At 43.2% G+C, this 21,198-nt stretch overlaps 1 pseudogene; it reads left to right on the top strand.

The window, feature by feature from the left end:
- The first annotated feature begins 19,010 nt into the window (after positions 1 to 19,010).
- Positions 19,011 to 20,006, top strand: LOC140222113 (uncharacterized; annotated as a pseudogene).
- The last annotated feature ends 1,192 nt before the right edge of the window (positions 20,007 to 21,198 follow it).

Genomic DNA, 21,198 nt, shown 5'->3' with positions numbered 1-21,198 from the left:
AGCTTCTCCCATATGTTTCATATCAAAGTTCTGTGATAGAAAAAACTTGACCTCATTGATCACATCAATGTTTGTGCCAAAGATCAGTATGTCATCCACATACAAGCATAATATAACTCCTTCACCCCCACCATGGTAATAGTACACACATCTATCAGCCTCGTTAATGACAAAGCCCACAGAAGTTAAAGTTTTATCAAACTTATCATGCCATTGCTTAGGTGCTTATTTCAGGCCATACAAAGACTTCAACAACTTACATACCTTGCTTTCTTGACCATTCATAACAAACCCGTCAGGCTGATCCATATAGATCTCCTCATCCAACTCTCCATTTAGGAAAGTTGTCTTTACATCCATCTGGTGGACGATAAGACTATACGAGGTAGCTAGAGAAAGTAAAGCTCGAATAGAGGTTAGTCTAGCGACAGGTGAATAGGTCTCAAAGAAGTCTTCACCTTATTTTTGTGTGTAATCTTTCGCCACAAGCCTAGACTTATATTTTTTAATAGTACCATGAGGCCTAAGCTTCTTCTTGATTACCCATTTACAACCCACTAGTTTGCAACCATGGAGTCCTTCAGTGAGCTCCCATGTCCCATTAGAAAGAATTGAATCCATCTCACTTTGGACAGCTTCTCTCCAATCGTTTGCATCTGGAGATGCATATGTCTCGGTGATGAACGTGGGAGTATTGTCCACAAGGTACACAGTGAAATCATCACCAATGGATTTTGCAAGCCTCTGTCTCTTGCTCCTTCTAGGAGCTTCACTGTCATCCTTCTCTAGGACGTCCTTATGCTCATGCTCATCAGGTTGTTCAGAAGACTCAATAGGTGTAGTAGGTTCAAGAGTTATTTCAATAGAAAATCTAAAGTTGCTATGCATATATTTAAGAGGAATATATTCTCAAAAAATGGTGCATCACGAGATTACATAATAGTGTCAACATGCATATCAGGGACCTCAGATTTAACCACTAAAAATCTATAAGCAATGCTCCTCTGAGCATATCTTAGAAAGACACAATCCACTGTCTTAGGTCCTAACTTGCGCTTCTTCGGAATGGGTACATTGACTTTCGCCAAGTACCCCCAAGTACGCAAATAAGAAAGTGATGGTTTTCTCCTGGTCCACATCTCATATGGAGTTTGATCTTTATTCTTGTTTGGAACTCTATTCAGAATATGACATGAAATCTATAGAGCCTCCCCCCACCATGCCATAGATAAACTGCCAGTATCTAACATGGAATTAATCAAGTCAGTTAGTGTGCGGTTTTTCTCTCAACAATCTCGTTGGACTCGGGCAAATAGGGAGGCGTCGTCTCATGAATAATACCGTGTTCCTCACAGAATTCATCAAAGAATTTTGGAAAGTACTCGCCACCATGATCAAACCTTAGATGTTTGATCTTTCTCTCAAGTTGATTCTCAACCTCAGGCTTATAAATTTTAAAGTAGTCTAATGCTTCATCCTTAGTTTGCAACAAGTAAATATAGCAAAATCTAGTCGCATCATCAATCAAAGTCATGAAGTATCTCTTTCCACATTTTGTCAACACCACCATTCATCTCGCATAGATCAGAATGTATGAGTTCTAGAGGTGCCAAGTGTCTCTCCTCAGCCGCCTTGTGAGGCTTCTGAGATTGCTTCGATTGAACACAACTATGGCACTTAGAACCTTTGGCAATAATGAGGTTCGAAATTAAACACATGCTGGAAAGCCGAAACATTAAACCAAAATTAATATGACACAAACGTGAATGCCAAGTACTCGCATCATTACTAACGTTGCCACAAATATGGTTCATGGGCTTATTACAAAAGTCTACAAGGGAAAAGTGGAACAAGCCTCCGTACTCATAGCCTTTACCAACGAATTATCCATGTTTTGACACAACTAATTTATGGGACTCTAACACTACCTTAAACCCATCCTTGCACAGGACCGACCCACTCATAAAATTCTTGTTGATGGTAGGGACATGATGCACATTCCTCAGCTGCACGATCTTTCCTGTAGTAAACTTCAGATCCACCGTACCAATACTATGAACAGTAGCATGTGACCCATTCCCCATCAGCACGGAGGAATCCTGGCAACCTGGTAAGAAGAAAACATGGAGTTGTCAGCACACACATGAACATTAGCACCCATATCAAGCCACCATCTAGTGGAATGAAAAACTGAAAGAACAGTAGGTAGATTATCGTACCCGTCTCCAGTGTTGCCTATGGTCACCATCTTGACATCCTTGGACCCATTGGCCCTTCTGCCCTTGCGGTCTGCATGATCTGGACAATCCTTAGAGAAGTGTCCAAGCTCACCACAAGTGTAGCAGTACATCTCAGTCTTATTCTTCTTCTTCTTGAAGGTAGTAGTCTTTTTGACTTTTTCTTCCCTTTGTTCTTGCCACGTGGGAATTTCTGGACCATGTTAGCGTTGGACTAACCTTCGTCTCCTTTCTTGGCAGTATCCTTCTTCCGAGCTTTCTCCTCAACATCAAGAGACGCTACTAGATTTTCAACTGATATCTCCTGTCTCCTATGTTTCAGAGTCGTGGCGAAGTTCCTCCGTGAGGAAGGCAACTTTGCAAATATGCAACTAGCCACAAACTTGTCGGGTAATTGACACTTAAGAAGCTCAAGATCCTTCATAATGCACTGCACCTCATGGGCCTGCTCTACCATAGAACGGTTGTTCACCATCCTGTAGTCATGGAAACTCTCCATGAGGTATAGTTCATTACCTGCATCTACTGCATCATACCTTGCAACCAGAGCATCCCACAGCACCTCCGCATCTATTATGTCTATGTAGACATCGACCAGGTGGTCAGATATAATGCTAATGATACATCCCACAAAAAGGTTATTGGCATCACCGAACTTTTTTTGCGCTTTAGCAATAAGTTCACCTTCAGGTTTGCCAAGCCTCGTGTCCCAAATGTTCATACCATTAAACTAGATACGAACCTTTGATTTCCACCTCTTAAAGTTCACACTGGTAAATTTTTCCGGTCTCAGTGACTCAGCAAAACCAGCCATACCAAAATAAAAAAATTGCCTAAAATAAGGTTTTTGGATTGTTGGAAAATTAGACAACCGCAAGAGTAAATTCCGAACTAGATTTACCATGACAAGAACAAAACCTTGCGTGCAAATCTCTAACATACTAGGCAACATCAAGCACACCAATCTAATCTCAGAAAGCATGCTGAAATAGCAAATCACATCAGGGTGTATGTACTCAGCTGTGATGATAAGCGGTGTTGACAGAATGATGATGTGGCGGAACCGCCCAAATTAAATTAGCTAAAGCACCCTTAAGTCACCTAACACGCGATCATGTGCTTTAATCAAGTTAACTCGATGGTCCGTCGGATTTCATCCGATAAACCACTTAACATAGGATCAAGAAAGCATAGCTCACATGAAGGTGAGTGGTTCCAGAGATTACAATAGTCCATCCAAATTAAATAAGTGCATCAAATTATTACAACATCAAGTTCGAAATTTAAACATAATTTGCAGTGTTCAGGCAACATAAATAACTAGGCGGAAGCTAACGTCGTTGTAGGATATCATGTGAAGCTGATCAGGACATCAATGATCCTAATCCTCGCCGTTCGAGGAGGGATCCCACTCAACTTTCCAACCAGGAGGAAGTTGGGGAGGCCAAGTGCCACTTGCAGTAAGCTCAGAGACATCAACATCACCTGAAAAGAGATATGCCACAGCAAGGCTGAGCGACTACGTCCAACAAGACTTAACCGACTGGTGGTACTATTCCACCAACACCTATACATGCAAGCTTTTTGGCTAGAGGGGTTGGTTTTTTTTTTTTGCCAAAAGTGACTAGTGTAGGTCCTTACTTTTAATACTTTAGCCACAAATTCTACGTTCCTTTACCAGTATAAGTTAGCAACTAGACTAAACAAGCATAGTTTTTCAAGCAATTAGTGCAGGTAACCATATTGGATCATCATCATCTCTCATTCTTACTCAGTGTAGCATTGCGATCAAGTAGTCCCAAACTGTGAGAGGTAGACGAATCGATTCGAATTTCTTAACCATGCATGGCGAACCTAATCCCACGACATCTGCGCACCGCAAAGGGTCGCTTCATTTGTCAATCATCCCCATCAATTCCCAGACCCGTGTCGAGCCCACTTCCCTTGGTACAAGGCTCCATAGACCCGGCCTCTGCCGTTCTATGACCGCACTTGTCACCACATGCAGCCGCAAGGGAACTCCGTTCCAGAGATAGTGGAACGATCCGCTCACGTTCCGGTTCAATCACGTACTAAGCTTCCCCATCCCATACTAGGTATGAGATTAGTACTTTCAAACACTTGATGATGAACACTATCACATCTCGACCTTAGTCCAATTTCATGTCGATAGACGGGGCAATCCACCGACCACCAAAATAGTTCACAGAGCCCTACCCCGTCCATCGTCCTTATAGTTGTAACAAAAAGGAGAGAAAACAACTCCTATAACTCACAAGTGACAGGCAATCACTCGACTTTTACCAAGTCCTATTAAGCATTACAACTACTCGACTTCAATACTGGTGTTCATATCAAAAGGGTACCTATCTCATGCATCTATAGTTTCAAACAATTCCTGTAACGTAAATGCACAAACAAGGCAAGCAATGGTATTGCAAGTAATTAAAACATAGGAATTTATGCTCCGGGGCTTGCCTTCAAACTCGAAGTTAGTTAGCTGGTCCTCGGCTAGTCCCTGCACGGGCTTGACTCCAGCTCGGTGCTGATCCGCTACTTCTTCTGCGGGTGCCGGGTGAAGCTCGTAAGTCCCGTCAGCAAGGTTTAGCTCTACACAAAATGCAATGCATCAAGTTAATTTTTCCGAGCTTTCTCATAGGATGTAACACACGAATTAGTACAGAAGAAGTTATATTAGGGCCACATTCACCTAAACAAGGTTCTACACCTTCTTTACTACATAAGGAAGGTGGGGTGTGGTACAAAACCTAGGTTGAATTGATGGCGATTGTGTACATATAAGCACTTACTTTATTAAACTTGAGATCGGAAAGCTATCCTATTTCTGAATGTTCTTCTGTAACTCTTCCAATATTACCTTTAATACCTTAACGTAGCATATACTTAAACATTTTTATAACAGAAACCATAATGAAACTAGTCATAAAATTTTAATAATGAGTTATAGGGGTGATACAAAACCTTTGATGAATTTTTCACAATTTTTAGTGAAGGGCATCTTTTTCCATACATTTACCCTTATTTATTCTTCCCTAAAAAGGAAAGTGATTTTTCTTTCTATTTCTGATCAGGTTCCATATTTTTCCTACAAACAAAACTATACCACTGACTTATTCCAGTTGGTTTCAAAAGTATTTTTATTAAAAGCTACTCTTTATATTGAGTCTAGGAAAATTGGTTTGATATTTTTCTAAATTTTCTATGAGTTTTGGTGAATTTCCAAAATTAAATACACTTTCTGCCGGTTATAAAAGAAAACCAAGGTAAACTTGCGGTCTAGCCCCTAGGTCTACACTTTAATTGTGTAGGGGTCCCTGGTCTTTGCACTAAAGCCCCTTACTCGACTTTCTAAACCGCAATCAGGTCCCTGGCGCGCGGGCGGCGGTGGTCGGATGAAATTCCGGCGACTCGCCGACGGCCTTGACACGATGAGGGGCCGGGGAGGCTTACGGGCTCACCATAAGCTGATTTGAAGCAGTTGGGGGCGATGGGGAGGCTCGGTCGGGGCGGAACACGGCGGCGGATGGCGTGCAGTGGCGGTGGCTACGGGCTGCGGTGTTCCGGCGGCGGCGGCGCTCTTCAAGGGCAACGGCCGGGCTCTAGAGCTGCACGAGAGGAGGAAAAGCGGCGGGTGGTGTCGGCGAGGTGCAGGGTCGAGCGGAGGTGGGGGCACCACGGCAAGCTCGCTCGGCAGCGTGTGAGCGCGGAGCAGAGGAGCTTGCGGCGGCGAAGCTTGGCGAGCAGAGTGAGGTTCTAGGCAGGGACAACTAGAGCGGAGAGAGGCGAAGAGGCGCACGCTGGTGTTGGAGGGGTTCTTATAGGCGTCGGAGCTTGTGGCCGGCCGGTGGGCCGAAGGGGAGCGGGCCATTAATGGCAGCGGCCATTGGCGGTCAGGGCGGCGTGTAGCACGGGGCAGGCGAGGCGCGCGGGTGTTGGGAAAGGGCTCACGTGCGCTGGCGAGTGGGTTTGTCCAGCTCGCGCGATTGGCGATGCGGACGTACGAGATGTCCTGTCCCGAGCGGGGGTTGGCGAGTGCGCCGAGCGGCGGTAGGTCTTGATGGGAGAGGCGAGGAGCGTCGGGGTGCGGCCGGAGATCCTAGCGCAGAGGATAGTGTGCGAGGTGCGAGGCAGCACTGGGCACAGCGGCATCCTACTTCGGCCGCGGAGTGGCCGAGACGGCGGCGTGTCCACAGGCAGAGCGCTTGGCGCGGCCGGCAAGGCCTCGGGCGAGGTGAGACGGGGCGGAGGAGCTGCAGGGCGACGTCGAGCTTGACTGGGGAACAAGGTGCGTCGACCCATCCTGTCGCGGCCGGGGACTGGGTGGCGCGGCGGAGCGGGTAGACGGCGTCCACGCGATAGGCGACGGCGAGCGCGAGGTGGACGCGCTCTGGCACGCGCGGGATCCGCCGAGGGACCGCTCTTAGGGGGTGATTTTCTCCGGATTTTTGAACTGCTCGCTCCTACCTTCCTTTACAAAACTTGTAGGTCTCGCATTCTAATTCAAAATTTGTTAAAGGAGTTTGCTCAGATTCAAAAACGTTTGTGAGATAAATCGTGTCAAAGTTCGGCCAAAACTGAGGAATTTTAGACTGCCTTTTTGAAAACCTTTTGTGCTCATTTTGACCTAACTCCAAAAACCAAAGTTGTTCATCACTCGTAGCTCTAAAACTTTGTTATAGGGTTCAGCTTGAGTTTTCCTTAGAAATTTCGAGATAAAGAGCCCTAAAGTGGAGACTTTGACTTGTTGGGTATATTTCAGTACACGTCGTATTTCGAGTTTTTCAGGGTCCTCTGCTCAGAATCAAGCAAAACACCAAAAATAAAAGTTGTTAGGAAGGCTGAGTTCTACAACCCTTATTTGGACATATTTTTAAGTTTTTAAGCAAAAATTTGAGTTTCACTTTAATCAGCAGTTTAGTTTGTGAGGGGCACAAGTGTCTTTTTACTTGGTTTCCCAGCTGTCACTTGTTCTCTTAGGCTCTAATAACTTTACTTAAGATTAAACATGGTTTAATTAGGCTAGGTTTTTACAGATGATGGTGTTGCAGACGGAGCGTAGCAGACGACGTCGAAGACGATGGCACGCTGCAACGTCGGACTTAGACAGAAGACGAGCCGTGGTGAAGACCCTGAGCAGTCGCGCAGAGCACTTCCCAAAAATCTTATTTGCCCTCTCCCGGTGCAGGATCACAAGAGCAATAAGTTCCGAAGACCTGCTCTCCCGTTCGCTGGTGCACGTTGGCGCTCAAGATGGAGTAGACAACGGTGATGGCGAGCAGCGAGAAGAGGCAAAAACCCTAGCTCGATTAGATCATCTTTTCGGTAGAGGCCGATAGGTCGTATATCTAGAAGAACCCATGATCTCACGTCACGGTCATGATCTAAACCGATTAGGCTTCCATATATGTCACTAACTTGAAGGCTAAGTAACCAAAAAATGGCAAAAGGAAACTGCGCCACCGCAAGTCTGGAGGCCGAATTTTGGTGGACCATTCCACGCAGGTGTCGCACACCCACGCCCTTCGCCCCGTCCCGCACTGCCCCGTCCCACCCCGCCCCAACGAGACGAGCGCGCGGGTGTGGAGCTTTCCTTCTCTCCAAACACACATAGCTTGGAGGAGTAGAGACAACCTCCATATTTATGTTGGTCATCCTTCTCCTCCACTAGCAATGTGGGACTAAAGGTTTGCACCACTCCAACCACTTGCTCATGCCCACATGGGCCTTTGAGATTTATATGGAATTTCTAAAATTGCAATGGGCCAAGCCCATTATTTCATCACTATCCACACTCACTAACATTGACTAAGCTCTAACTTCTGTAAGATATATGGCATTAACACATATGGTTCATGCGACTCGGAAAGCTTGAGGCTTACATGGCATTAACACATATGGTTCATGCGACTCGGAAAGCTTGAGCTAGGAAAAAAGGGAAGCACAATATAAGTTCAGTCATCACAGAAATTTATTAATCTTAACAAACTTTACTATGCTTGGTAGTTCTAAGAATTAACTAAAGTCAATCTTTTAGGATGCAACCATCATCATTGAGATGCATCCTATCATACAGAACTCTTCTATGGTTTAAAACTCCCACATTTGATTTGTCACATGTACAACTGGTGGGCACATCCTTAATAGAATTTTTTAGTATTCAGCATAGATAGTCTAGTCAATAGCACAACACATTCTGAGCTTGTTAGTTCAGAGCCAATTCTCAATTAAGTATATTAATTGCTTTATGTGATTCCTGCCAAATAAGATGAATCTAATAACCAGGAAGACCACTACAAACTAATAACCTAGATGAATGTAGGTACTTAATCCATAAGCAATGCTTGAGAAAAAAACTTGAATCTGGAGATGGACTAACCATGCATCTATTTCTACAAGCATTTAGAGAAATAAATATTGTAGCTCATCAGTAGAATCTAACAATCTGTATGACATGAAAATTTGAAGAAGAAATTTTTAACTATACAATGTTCAATCCAATATTCAATGGCATAAACAAAGAGAAACCACACCTGTAATAGTTTCTTCCCAGTGTGGGCATATGTAATGAGTCTCCAGAACCAATTAGACAGGACATTGTCACCCTCATCTGCTACATACAAATAAATTTATAAGAGCTAAGGAGTGTGCAAGCTAGCATTCTTTAATTTAGATATTCCAATTAGGATAGCATGGGTGTGCATCATTCTCAAATTACTTTGCAATTACCTGAGGAGCTAAGGGGCTATGTCTGAAAAATTCTCATCTGCTCCATGTCTGAAGTAGGGTATGGCAATTAAAATTAGCAGCAAACACTAAAATAGCAAGATATTTAGAAAGACACATTCTCATTTGTAAAGTCCAACACATGTGCTTGTGGTGTTGCGGTATGGTAATCAGCAGCCATCTCACAAAAGTGATTACAAATGTCAAAGGTAACAGGGTTACAAATAACATGTTAATCAGTAGTCATCCTTGATATAAGAAATCAACAATGCTTACCTCAGACAATTGATTTCTTTCATGTGTTCTTGGATATTGGAGCTGGGGAACGAAACCATAGAAGGTCTTGCCTGGGCATGGGAGGAGAAGATCTGAGGCTCCAAAGCCAACTCGTCCCAAGTCCACGACAGAGTGGATGGAGCGTTGGCCCTCTCCGGGGTTGTGCGGGCGGCACCGCGGCGGCGTCGGGTTTGCTGGGGTTGGAAACGACAGCGCTGGCCCTCCTTGCTTGATGTGCTCCAGCGATGGCTCCCCGTATTGTTGTTTCCCTCTACACCAACGTTCGCTAGATCTAAGGAGAGGGAAAGAAATGAAATGCTGTGAGGGAGAGAGATGTAAGAGAGAGGATGGGAAGATTGGTAGATACCTGCTCGGCGCCGACTCAGCGTAGCCCATTGATGAAGCCTGACACCAAAGAACATGACGAGCAGCGAGCCATTGAGGTTGGCAGTTGTAACACCCCGAGTGTTTAAATTGTAGTTAGACTTAATCATCTGCATAAACATGAGCATCATGCCATTGCATTAGTTTAAACTCCTTTAAATTGTCATTTATTGATCAAATGAAACTTTGTGAAGCAGCTCAAAATATTGCTATGTAACTACGCCTCCTATTATTTTATTTAAATAATTGATGAAAAATGATGAATTTATATAATATTTTCTTAATTTTTGGGTGATGTGTGTTAGTGATAAAAATTAAGTGAATTTTCAATTTTAATTGTTTTCCTTTTCAAATTATGTGCAATCCTTTTTAGCTCTGCAGTTAGTTCAAGCTTCATTGTGTTCTTTGTGATTTTATCTTTCCAATGGATATTTTTGGGGGATTTTTAGTCAGCTGCATCCGGCTCTTTTGAAGTTGGGAAGATCTTTTTCAAAAATTGGCGCGGGCCCACTCGTCACTCCTTCTTTCTCCCTCCTCCCATCCCACCTGCTCCTCTATCATTGGTCGCGAGGTCAGTTTCGCCGCCACGTGCCAGTGCCTGTGACCCGCCCCACATGTCCTTCGCACTCAAACCTTCATTGCACTCCGTCACACCCCGCGCACGGCCATACTGCCGCCGTCCCATCGCCACCGGCTCCGCCGCGCCCATGCCACTGACGCCGATGCCAGCACCTCCTTGCCTGCGCTCGCCACTATCGCACCGTCCTCACTCCACTGCCGTCGTCCTCTCGCCTTGACACAGCACCCAACCGTCGTTGCCCGGCCCTATCCTCCAAACCGTCGGCCTCATCTTCCCTCCCTCCTCCCTTCCTCTCTTTTCTATTCCTCATTCTTCTCCCTCGAGCCAGAGAAGAACCGAGTAAGCTCCTCACACCCACTGGCCAAATCCATCATCCTTGCCTCGCCATTTTCAAATCGCCTCGGTCGAAAGATGTCTCACCTTCCTAGACACCTCCTCCACCTCTCCTTGCCCGGCACCATGGCCTCGACCGCCGGGAGTTGAGGTTCCCACCGCCGACCGCCCATCTCCAGCCCACCATAGAACCCTATCCTCTCGGCTTCCTCTTGTATCACCAACCCCACAAACAGAAATACGGTGAGCTCTTGGTGCCCTAGCACTCGCTGGTTCACCTTCTTAGGTTAGTTGTCACGCTCATTCGTGAGCTCGCCGCCAACGTGCGCTGCCGCCAGTCGTGGCTAGAGCTAGGGTTCAAATTTTGAGGAAATAACTAGGGGAGCGGGTGCGCCTAGATGTATTGAGGCTTGAGGGGTAGTCACCAAGGTGCATGGCGCGGCCGCCGCGCTGGCAGTGCCTCGCCGCGGCCACCCACCGTGGGCACTCAGGCGTGCCCAAGGTTGAATAAGGAGGAGAGGGCACGGGTGCGAAAGAATTAGAAGCTCAGTGGGTTGTGCAAAAAATTTAAGGGTTTAAGTGCTAAGGTGGAAAACTTCAAGGGTCCTTAGTGCTAGATCTAGGGGCTTTAGTGCAAAAGAAAGGGTAGACCCGCTAGGATAGTTTTGTTCCAAGGACCTATCTGCGAAAGTAACTTTTTCTGTTTCTAATTTAGTTTTAGTTGAAATGGCTGAAACTTTACAAATCCATATAAAATCATAGAAAAATGATAAAATGCGACATAAATTTTGTTGGCTTCCTGATGCTCAGATCTACCTAGTAAAAATACTTGTTCTTGTGAAATATGTGTTTTTGTTGCTTACTAATATTTTGGACTAAATAGTTCTCATGCTCATAAAATCCTGATCAATTCACAGTAATATATAATAGTGTTGAAAACTATTCTAGAAAGTTTGTAGCACTAAACTGAAGATAGAACTCTTGTTATAATCCCTTCTTCATATTTACAGTTTAACCATGTTTGATTTTTAAGAAATTCTGTAGTAGTGCAATCAAGCTAAACTTTTTGTAGTAAATTGCTTGTCTAGGGAGAAAGCTCCTATAAATCATTCATGTTCATATACCAACAGAGACTTCCTGAACATTTATTCATGTTATTTATTAAAAATACCTGCTACTAGAATTACAGGCCAATAAATTTATTCTTTTATGCTCTTTATCAGTAGTACATTCATCTTTGAAAAGTTCACTAGTAAAATCATTATGGTTACTTGCATGTGCTGTTTGTTTGGTCTCTAGTGAGTATTGCTATAGTTTTAGCCCTAAGGATATTTCTTGTGTAGAGAGCAATATGTTTTTATGCTCTACTTGAACATGTAATCATGTATGATTGAGTTGTTGCACTCTCTAAACTTGACTTCATGCATGTGTCATCACGTTTCAATCAACTCATACATATGCGTTTTCATGTAGATAACCCGCTAGTCAACGGTCTTTATGAATTGATCGCCGCATTTGAGAGTGAGCAGCTCGAAGCCTCTCAAGTTGATGCACCACAAGACCTGAATCAAAGTTCAGAAGAACCCAAGGCTAGTTTTGAAGGCATGCCCTGGAGCATGACCCCTAATTTCAAAACTATGTAATTACCTTAAATAAGTGTTTACTTTATGCATTCAGTTCCTAGGAGTTGAATGGAACCTTAGTTGCATGATCCATAGGACCCCAAGTTCAAATACTAGTATGTGTAGGTCGATAGAAGTGTCATGCTTAATTAAGAATGGTAGAAGTCAAGTGATTGCCTGTCACTCGCGAGACATAGGACCTTTCGATATATATGGCAAGTTACTTGAGAATGAATCACTCATGAAAGAAAAGTTGGAGACCTGGCGAAGATAGAAGTGAAGTTGAAGTTAGTGTTGTTGGTTGCACTCCGCCTGTGTCAATTAAGGTCCGTTTGTTGTGGCCTTGTTGATCGAGTTTGAACTGTACTATACATATGCTGGAAGTAAAAGGTAGTTGCAACTGGTAAAACCTAGTATCTTATGGCGCGATTGTAGATTGAGTTGGTCCTGTTTCCTATTCGTGTGCTAGTCAGTAACTCACGGCTAACCCAGGGAGGTACCGTGGGGATTAGCACTCGAGGGTCGTAGGAGTTCGCAACTGCCATCGCTCTTTAAGAGAACCGTTTGCCATATGCGGCTTGACAGGGCATGCATTTGCCGTGTGTATAGGTCTACCTTGCAAGGTTAATAAATCAAATCAATTTGTTGCTGCTCTTGGTTAAGAGAACCTTGATCACTGCGTCACATCATAGTAAGAAGTGGAATGAAAGGAAATGTAAAATGATGTTGACATTGTTATCTAATCAATTATTTTTCCACACTGAAAGTTTTGAAAATGTTGCTCATGTACGATGGTTGGCTCAACTTTAAATTGGATGCTAAAATTTGAAAGTAAGGATCCACTCTTAGTTGCTTTTTGGCAAAATACACCCCTCAGCCAAAAGCCTTTCATACTAGGAGTCGGCTAAGTATATACCATAGTCGGGTAAGTCTTGCTGAGTATTAGCATACTCAGTCTTGCTTTGTTGTTTACTTTCAGGTCTTAGTGAAGAAATGATAGAGTTGGTTGCCGGTCAACCTTGGGATGGCCGTCCTTTACCTGAAGGGTGGTCAGTTGAGTGGTCTCTAGCCTCGCCTTGAGGTGACCTCATGTTGGATGACATGTTGGCGGGCTACTCATGTTGTCATGAATCTTTATTTGTGCTTTATCATTTAGACTTCTGTTGTGCTTTATTTAAGAACTTTAGCTTGTAATCTGTTATGAAATTTGAACTCAGTTTGTAAATTAAGATGGGAACTCTATGTTTGTAAACTGAAATATCATGTTGTATTATCTACGCTCACTTTCGTGTGATACTTGTTGCATGTTGTTTCAATCGAGGTATTCAGTGGTTGAATCAGGCTTGACCCGACGGACTATTCAATTACACCGTTTTAAGTGCGTGTGACCCAATTAACCATTAAGATGATGGTTAGCACACTTAAACTGGTTTAATCTGGGTGGTTCTGCCACAACAGTCAAGAGGTCGCAGACACTCCTGACATCCATTTCGTCGAGGCTCACCGGTGGCGTGCCGAGGCGGCGCACCCCTACTCCGACTGAACCTAGCCACCAGGGCCAGCAAACGGTGCGCCGAGGCCCCGGTACACGGGTGGCAGCACCGTTGCTCCTTCTCCAAGCCGTGCCCCCGCGCCGCCTCCAGATCCCGGGGGAGCGGGCGGGGCAGCGGCAGAGCATCGGGGGCAGAGAGTGCGGGCCAGAGAGGAGAGTCCAGAGGCAGGGTGAGGCCAAGCTCGCAGGGCAGCCTAACGCCCGCGCCACCTTGGCTCCCTCCCAGCCCCGCAAGCGCGACCACACGCATCTCCGGCCGCCCCCCTGGCACGCCGGTTGCGCACGCCCTCGGCCGCGTGCCCCGCAGCCACCCCCTGTCCGCACCGCTGCTTCTCAGGCATCCTGGCCGCGCGCCCCCGTCCGCTTGCTCGCACAGTGCCATGCTGAAGGAAAACGATAAGAAAAAATTAGAATGTTGAATCTTGTTTGTTCAAATGTTGAACTTTATTTGTCCAAATGTTGAAATAGATAGTGAAAAATGTTGAATGTTGTATTTTCTTACAAAATGTTGACTCAGTTTTTTTAAAAAATGTTGAATCTAGTATTTTTTTAATGTTGATCTGACTTTAAAAAAATGTTTAATATGATTTTGCTGAAATGTTGAATTGATTATGTTAAAATGCTCATTTGAATTTTTAATTGGGCCTGAGCTTTATAGTTGTGAGGCTTAACTGGCTTCCGCTAGCCACATAGGAGCCCCATGGACCTAAGTATCTTTGGGAAGTATTTTTGTTATATGGCTTCCGATGTTTGAGATTGGTGCAGGCTACGATGGACGGATCAGATCAAAACTGGCAAGCGAGCACGTTACGTGCATGAGTTTGCTGCGGGTGGAGCTGGACATGTGGGGGCTCGTGAATGGTTGCGGGTGATCGCTGATGGTTGGTTGGCGAGATTCTTTTGATTGAAACCTCAATTCCATTTTTCTTTCAACCATAAATGTGTTTCGGATTCTGTTTGAATCATGATGCTAGTTAGAATTTAAACAACAAAATAAAATACAATATCAATATATTGTGACTTTTTATCTGTTTTTTAAAATCAACATTCAAAATATACTATTTCAACATTTTGGGATATATATGTGCAACATTTTCTGAATACTGCTTCAACATTTCACATAAAATGCTGAACTACTTTACTAAAATATTTGAACTAAATTGGATAAATGTTGAATCTAGTATTTTTAAATGTTGAGTATATTTTTTAATATTTGAATATACCAGGTTACAAAATCTTTAGCAAAAAAAAATTGAGCTATGTACAACGCTAAAAAAAGTCAATGACACTCACCGGTACCTGCATGCATGCGTGCATGCAACGGAGCGGTACGAAAAAATAAATAAAGGGAACGCTGGTGCGGTGCTGCATGCCTGACCTAATGGATTGTTAGTGGGCTTTATAGTTTAGGGCCTGTTTGATACAAACTCCTAAAATTTAGTAGTGTCCTAAACTTTAGGAGCTAGAAATTGGTAGTACTAAAATTTAGGAGTGGGCTGTTTGGATGGAATCCTAATCTTTAGGATGTTAGAGGGAAAATGACTTTTGTACCCCTAATTACTCCTCTAACCTCTGCTCTGTTTGTGACGCGCAGCGCTGCTTCTGACGCGCAGCTGTGCTTTGTGGCGCAAGTGCTAGCTGCCATTTTTTTATTTTGCTGGCCCTTTTTCTTAACTTTGTCAATAAAATATTTTTGCAATGTCCAATAAACATTAAATAATATAATAAGCACAATCCATCGTCAATGTCATTACAACTCAAAAATACAAAACCTCTACGATCTATTGAACAAAGCATTAGCTATATTATCACGAAAGTCATTCATATTTTGGTCTCCGTCTAACTCTTCGGTATTTCCCTCATGTCCTTCAGAGCTTGATTCTTCGGCCAAAGGAACAAAATTTTCATCACGATCACACATATGAAAGGCCCTATCCGTATTATTGTTCTCTCTAATGAAATTGTGAAGTGCCATACATGCTACTATTATTTTGCTTTGCTTTTCCATTGGAAAACTTAGAATTCCCAATAAAATCCTCCATTTCATCTTCAAAACTCCGAACAACCTCTCAATAACATTTCTAAGTGATGAATGCGCGTAATTAAACGTCTCTTTCATACCTTTCGGATTTGGGCCACTACGGAACTCAGGAAGGTGGTACTTCGTACCCTTGTATGGTGCAAGATACCCCGGACGGTTAGGATATCCAGAGTCTACTAGATAAAACTTTCCTACAAATGTACAGAGAATATGGTTAGAAATATTGCCATATAAATGATTTTGGCAACATGTTGTGAGCAAAGTTGTACCTGGAGGAGGGTGTGGATACTTGTCAGTATATTTATTTATGGCATCAGTGAATACTCTCATATCATGAACTGATCCAGGCCATCCACTAACAACAAATGTGAATCTCATGTCGAAGTCACAAATGGCAAGCACGTTCTATGTAGGATATCCATGTCTGCCCATATGCTAAACCAACTTATTATTTAGCACCACAACTGGTATATGAGTCCCATCTATAGCTCCTATGCAATTGTTGAAATATGGAGCATACCTAGGGTTTCTCAACCTCTGGTGAATGGTTGTAAACTGAGGGTCCTTTGGCCTAATTATATCTACTGCTAGCTTAATAACACTTGACAAAACAACATCGAATGTGCGGCTTATTGTTTCCAATGACCTTACAAACCGATCCGCAACTTGTCTTAGTGATTGGGGCGCACCATTTATCCATAGGAACATAGCTAAAGCCTCCATCGTTGACATTCTTCTAGTTCCACTCAAACCATAAGACTCAACCAACAGGTCATGAAGTTGATGAAATAAAGTGCAAGACATCCTAAACATGTTGTAGCAAGAAGTTGCATTTGATAGTGTCTCTTGCACCAATTGTATGCCCGGTACAGTGGGTACCCTAGGTGGCCCTTTGTTCAAGTAAGTATTATAGTACATACCAAGCATTATTGAGGACTCCATAATCTCTCGATTCCTCTTTCGACGAATCATTTCCATCTCCATAAACTTGCATGCCAAATTTAAAAATTCTTCATCAGAATCTCCTTCTTGACCATCATCCTAATTGACCATTACAAAATAAATAAGTCATACATTATTCAAACAATCAAATAAGAGGCACAATATTATTCAAACAGCCACATATAGAAGGTTCAAACAGCCACAAAACAAGTTCCAAACAGTCACAATGTAAGGTTCAAACAGCCACAATAACATGTTCTAACAGGCACAATAAAATGTTCACAAACCAACAATTGAAGTTTGAAATAGCCACAGAATTTTATGACTAAATTCTAGTCTAAATTCTAGTCTAAGTTCTTGGTCTTGCACCATCTTTTCAAAAAAGCCATCCTAGCCTCTGAATTAGGAAGGTTGAAGAAGAATTCCCTATTGTATTGATCCTTGCATATGTCTAAACATGCAAACATTTCAGCACTGTCCTTGGTTGCACCACATTCTAGTGCTAACTGCTGGCATCTCCTAACATCGTTTGCCACTCCATTAATGTTCAGCTTCTGCCTTTTCTCTTCTGTGAATTTAACAATTGATTCACCAACACTCCTGAAAATATTATGGGTGACATCATCCTTCTGAGATTTCCTATTGAAGTAATTAGTCACTGCATTGACCATTGGGCTTCTTGATTTTTTCCTGGACTAGTAGCAGTTGACTTTGTGCTTGCATTGGACCTCTTCCTGGTGTTTGAGCTCTTTGGGCTATCATAGAAAGAGGCATCTTCAGCATCAAAATCCTCTCCACCAACTCCAAGGTCTCCAATTTCACCATCTTCACCATCTTGTTCTTCCTCCTCCTCAACTTCTGAATGTATGATGTGCTGCCATCAACTGCAGTTTCATGAAATATTTCTTCTAATTGATCTAAGTACTCTGGAGCACCATTCTGCAACTTCCTAAAATCAGGACATTTCTGCAAGTGAGATGTGATTCTAAGTCAGGAGCACTACATCCTAGAAATAAAATAGTTAGTTGAAAATTTGTCTCTCACCTCTGTGTGCATATCCCACCACCAATTAGGAGGTAGCACTGTCCCATCTGAATTTCTACCTAGCCTTGATTCCTTCTGTAGGCTTTTCCAAAAGGTATATATCCTTTTCAATTGATCTCTTCTATTCCTAAATTGAGAGAGGTCATGCTTCAAACCAGGTAGTCCTAAAAGTGGACTAAAAGTGGAGTCCTAATCTTTAGGAGTGTGTATCCAAATAGGCCCTTGATGGCGCTTCCGGTAGTCATATATTGCCTTGCCCTCTGTGCTGACACCTAAGGTCAATTCCAATAGTTAGAGTCCCTTTGGTTTGACTTCCAAACTTGTTTTTGCTCTAAAAAGGTCAAAAGCCAAACCAAAGGGGTGGGCTTCCAACCAGGTATTTCCACAAAAGCAGCTTTCCTCTAGTTCATTTTCCACAGCAAGCCTTAGGGTGCTTTTTGCTGCTATGAGAGCGAGTCTTTCAGTGAAATTACCCGCCTTGCCAATCGTTATGCGCGTAATTTTTCATTTTCTTTTTTTCCCTGACACCTCCTCTCATTTCCGCCTGACACCGCCTCTCCACCTCCACACGCTGCAACCTAGGGTTCAAGCGGCGGCGCGTCCAGCCCTGCCCTCCGACTGCGCGACGAGCCACGCTGGCGGCGCCCCTCCTCCGCCTCCCCTCGAGCCGGTGGCGACTCTCCTCCGCCTCCCATGGAGCCGACGGCCACGAAATCGAGCCAGTAGCAACAAATCGAGCCGGCGGAGCCCATCATCCGCCTCCTCTGCATGCCGGCCACCTTCCCCTTCCCGATATGCACGCCGGCCACCTCCCCTTCCTGATCCGCATGCCAGCCACCTCCTGCAGGTACATGATACTCCCCCTCTTCCTTCTTTACCTCCAAATTGGTACTGCTAGCTACCTTACTGCTATTATTGGCCATTTCGTAGATGCTGTCAATCGTTGCTCTTGTCTTCGTAGTGTCTCTAGTAGCTGTACCACATGTCCACATATGAACTTTTGTATTTGTACTGTATTTTTCATTGGAAAGAATCCTATTTTCACCATTAAACTATAGCAGTTTTCAACCCACAAGTACAAAGGTTACATGGTTGGCAGATTGTGAATGTGCAGATTACTAGTTTGTGTATGTGTATGTGTGTGCAAATTGTTACTGCTAATCCTAGGCAGATTGCTAGGCTGCTACTGCTTCTGTAGTTGCTTCTTTATAGGTTTTGTATGTGACATTTGGAATGCTTTTTGCTTCATTCAAGAATGGCTGATAACGCAGATTGGAGTGATGCCAATGTGAGGCATTTCATTGATGTATGCAAAGGAGAGATAGAAGCTGGGAATAGGCCGCTGGGAATTTTCACTAGGACTGGTTGGAAAAATATGGTAACTAAATGTGAAGAAAAAACAGGTCTGAAGCAAACAAAAAATAATTGAAAAACAAGTTGGACAATATGAAAAAGGAATATACATGGTTTATGGAGTTCAAGAATTCTGCCACTGGGCTTGGATGGAATGAGGCAAAGCAAATTGTTAACTGCTCTAAGGAATGGTGGGATGAACTCCTTGCTGTAACAACTGTACTGTTTTTGTTCATTATTCATTTTGCATGCTTTGGTATGTGCTGACTTGCTAACTTTTTTCCATTTAATTTCAGAGATGCAACAATCCTGGTAAAGGTATCAAATGGAACCATGTGAGGTTCCAAAAACAAGAACCGAAGCACCTTGATGCTCTGCATATGTTGTTTGATAAGGTACATGTTAGCGGTGCTAGTGCATCCTGTCTTGGAGATATTTCCTCCGATGACTCAAGTGATGAGGATGTGGCTGAGATACAAAGAACTCATCATAACGATGATGTCAAGTTGGCTGCTTTGAAAAAATCAAAACCAGGTAAAAGGAAATGCAAGGACAGCTCTACTATTACTGAAGAGAAGGATGAGAAGAGCCTATTCTTTCGACTATATAAGAACACATGTTTGAAGATAGAAATAGCAGCAGAGAAGATCTCCATAAGTGTTGAAGCATCATCACCTCCTCCCACCAGCAAAGTCCCTAGAATTAAAGAGGTAATGCAGATGGTGAAAGATTGTGGGGTGCAAGAAAAAACTGCTCTAATGCACACAACCACCTTCCTGATCGTCAAACCTGAATTTAGGGAGGTCTTTAGCTCGCTTGAAACAAATGAAGAAAGGTTTGATCTACTTGAGAGGGAGCATCAGAAGGAGTTGATGAGGCGGCTGTAGAACTTTTCATTTATTTCTAGTTTTGTGTTTTGAGAACCATTTATTTGCCTTTGTTATCTGTTGCGTGTACTGTAAAAGATTATTTGCTTGAGTTATTTGAGAACCATTGCAGATATTGTTGTGTCGTTGCTGTCCATATTTTCATTTCACGTACTGTCCATATTTTGATCTCATTGCCGTCCATATTTTGATCTCATTGTTGTCCATATCTTGTGTAGATGGATGCCAACATGGATGAGTAGGCAAAAAAGGGACATCAAGGACTATTGCTTCTGTCTGAGCTTCCCAGCAGGTTACCATTATTGGTCAAATGGGGGTACCAGTAGAGGGATCTGTATTTGCACAAAGGAGAATACAGGGGAACACTAGAAACTGGACTTCAATGGGTTGTGCGGTGCATGGGTCATCCGAGGTACTTTTATAAGATGTTTAGGATGAGCACTGATGTGTTCTTGGTACTTCATGACTTGCTCATCTCGAACTACGGTTTGACACCAATTAACAATGTATCATCAATTGAGTCATTGGCGATGTTCTTGTGGATAGTTGGAGGACTTGAATCATTCTCACAAGCTGAAAACCATTTTACTCGGTCACTTTGGACAGTTCACACTAAGTTTCACAAAGTCTTGAATTGTTTGCACAAGTTAGCAAAGGATAATATCAAGCCAAGAGATCCTACTTTCTCTGTTGACCATGAAAAGGTCAAGGAGTACCATTCTAGCCTTATTTCAAAGGTGCTATTGGAGCTATTGATGGTTCACATGTTCCGGAAGCAGTGCCAATAGAGGAAATAGTCAACCACACATGTCCACACATGTCGACATGGGTATACATCTTAGAATGTGCTAGCTATTTGTGATTTTGACATGCAATTTATCTTTGTGGTTGTTGGGTGGCCGGGTTCTGCACATGACACATGGATCCTAAATCATGCTTTAGCAAATTTTCCTTCATTTCCCGTGCCTCCTAAAGGTATACATGTTTTGTTACTATCAATACTTCTATTGTTATTTACCTTTGTTGATTTGGTTTTATAGGTAAATATTATCTCGTTGACTCTAATTATCTAAACCAACTAGGATATCTTGCCCCTTTCAAAGGAAGCACATACCATATACTAGAGTTTTGACTTCGTAGTAATGGGCGTGCTCCTCAAGGGAAGTACGAGGTGTTCAATTTCTTGTATTCATCTCTTTGAAA

This window comes from Setaria viridis, chromosome 3 (assembly GCF_005286985.2).
Source record: "Setaria viridis chromosome 3, Setaria_viridis_v4.0, whole genome shotgun sequence".
Taxonomy (NCBI): domain Eukaryota; kingdom Viridiplantae; phylum Streptophyta; class Magnoliopsida; order Poales; family Poaceae; genus Setaria; species Setaria viridis.
The sequence above is the reverse complement of the archived record's forward strand: the minus strand, read 5'-3'. Positions and strand labels throughout refer to the sequence as shown.